The sequence below is a fragment of the Geospiza fortis genome, unplaced genomic scaffold, assembly GCF_000277835.1.
Source record: "Geospiza fortis unplaced genomic scaffold, GeoFor_1.0 scaffold166, whole genome shotgun sequence".
Classification (NCBI taxonomy): Eukaryota; Metazoa; Chordata; class Aves; order Passeriformes; family Thraupidae; genus Geospiza; species Geospiza fortis.
Window position 1 is genome coordinate 3,562,872 of NW_005054310.1, and position 2,773 is coordinate 3,565,644.

The following is a 2,773-nucleotide window of genomic DNA, read 5'->3' on the forward strand; positions in this document are numbered from 1 at the left end:
TCAAGATTGCTCTCATCAAACTTTCTGTTGGAGATACTTTCATGTATTGTGAGAATACTTGTGGAAAATAACTGTTTTAGACACTTTTATTCATCTCTATCTTTCTCAGACTTGTTAATATTTCATTTGGAGTTAGATATATATATGATGAAGGTCTAATTATTTCATCAGGACATCCACCCAATTAAATGTCCTCTAGGAATCATGGCAAGTGCATTTAATCCTCCTTCATGCTTCACAAAACAGTATAGGAGCATAAGAAGAATGAAAGCAAAGACGTAATTGAGCATCTGTGTCTGTAAAGCTATGGTTAAGCTCTGAGAGGGTTATATCTGTTAAAAACAGACAGAATTCAAAACCACAGCTTTGCTCTGTGCTCTTCGTGCATTGAAGGAGACTGAGGTAATTCACAAGAAGGCTTTATTTATGCAGTAATGACTCAAGACAAAAAAAAAAGAGAGATCTTTTAATTACACCCAGTGACAGAAAAGTATGAAAGCGCTATTCATGGTACCCTGGAGATCACACGGTATCTTGGTGGCAGTTGTTCTGTCCAAACAAAATTATGTGAAGGAAACTATTTACATTTTGTCTAAATACATTCCCCTGAAGATTAATATTTATGGGGAATTTGGGAAAAATTAGTTTCAAATCAACACTGATTATTTAAATGAGAAACTGGACATTAAATAAGGGATGAAGGATTCAAGAATTTAAGATCAGGGGTTCTGTTTTCTAGGACAGAGAAATACAGGTGCTGGGAGTCAGTGTGTAAGCCTGACCTTTAGGAACTGGATTTTAACTGATGCTGGCCCCACTGAGGATGCAGATGTGGCATTAGCAAAGGTTTTATCCCTGGGTAGACAAGGGGCCATACCTACCCACTTTGAAGGAGAATGGTGTTGGGGTTTGTGGAGTTTTGCTTCATTCCTTTGTTCAGAGAAACAAAGACATTTTCATTGTGTATACCTGAAATCCTGCTGCTCAGCATTGCTAGCCTGGCTGGCAGAGAGATGTAGCAGCCCGCAGACAAGGCCATTTGCTTTGTCCCAGGCACTTCTGGTAACAGAGAATGTTGATTTTCATATGAAAAAAAGGGGGGGAAAAGTGTTATCTTTTATATTCCAGATTAGGTTTGCATCCTTCCCTCTGGAAGATTTGTGCCTTTATTTGGGGTGCTGCTGGGACTGGTGAGCTATTTTGGTCATTCTCCATATTTAAAATGCATGGCTTTTGATGTGATTTTTCTTCTAAAGCTGCGGTGAAGGGGAGAAAGACAATCACAGCCTTTCAAGGAAGGAAGGAAGGCCAATGGGGATTTTTGGTGTGCTCCCAAGTCATTAATTAGTATCAGCTGATGAGTCAGAAAAATGTGGCTGTCTGCTGACTTGTAACATGTCCTAGTAACAAAACAGGTTTCTGTAGTTGCAGTTCACCGTTACTAATCCAGAGACAAGCCCTCTGTCAGCCCCACGTCCAAATAAAGTCTGCCTTTTTCTTCTTGTTTGCTTGCTTGTTCGATCTCTTGGTCCCCCCTACCGACCTCTGTGGGCAGCCTGATGGAAACAGGGTTTCTACAATGTTCTGCAGCACTCTGTGTGTAAATATTTATATATATATTTATTTCTTTTTCAGATTGAATCAATAAGGATAAGAGATTGTGCAATATTTAATCAAACAGTGATCTCCATTGTTAAGACTGCTGAAAACTGCAAAGCGGTTTCAGGTCGTTCACTGCCTGGGGCAGTGGCTGAAGGCAATCCTTCCCTCCATACATCAGTCCCACAGCAGCCCAGTGCTGCTCCTCACTGCCCAGGAAAGGAAGCAGCAGCCCCAGCTGGGACACACCACTGCAGAGACCTGGCTGCATCTGCTGCAAGACAATCCCCGGGGTCAGCTGTGATGGAGTAGAACGAGGGAAAGGCAAAGGCGGATGTAAAACAGGCTGCTCCTGCTCTGAGCAGGCTACACCCACAACCTGCTGAGCTCCCTTCCTACCTGAGTCACCCTGTGATGCTCTAATCTACACCAGAGCCACTCAGGACCAGAAGCCCTTGCACCCACTTGCCTAAGTCAAATATTTTGCTCTATGTCCTGCTTCCAGCCTTTTGGCCACACATTTGTACCTACATCATCATTCTGTGAAAATCTGGCCCCTGCTCTACATCTTCAGGATGTGCACAAAAAGAAAAGGACATAGCATTTGATGTTAGGGAAATTATCCAAACCTGGTTTCTGGTAGATTTTTATGGTTTGAGATGCAGACTTGCTATCTGCTACCAAAGCTGAGAGACAAGACTGTCATAAGAAACATTAAGGACTGTGACAAAAGGAATTCAGGGAGGCTGAGCTGGCACCACTGGGGTATTTGTCCTCTATGATGCTGTATGACGCACTTTGCCCAAGACACAGACTGCTGTCCTTTCCTGACCAGAATAATGCTGTGGCAATGTCAGGATGGGAGGTCAGACGCAGGGGGATCACAGCAGAGCTCCCAGCTAGCCTGGGATACCACAGCATTGCACCCTCGCCTCTGCAGTGGCTGGGAAGGTGTGCTGCCTGTTTGGCAGGATACACCATCTGTCTGATCCAAGCTCTTCTTGCCTGCCTTGCACAGTTGTGTCACAGGTCTTCATTCCTCTATAGATGCTCAAAGAAACACATGTAATCAGGCAGGCAAAACTAAGACAGACCACATGTGCAAGTTGTTGAAGGATCACAGCACCCACAAAAAGGAAAGGAGAGGATGCCTCCTCCCTTGAAAGACTGGGAA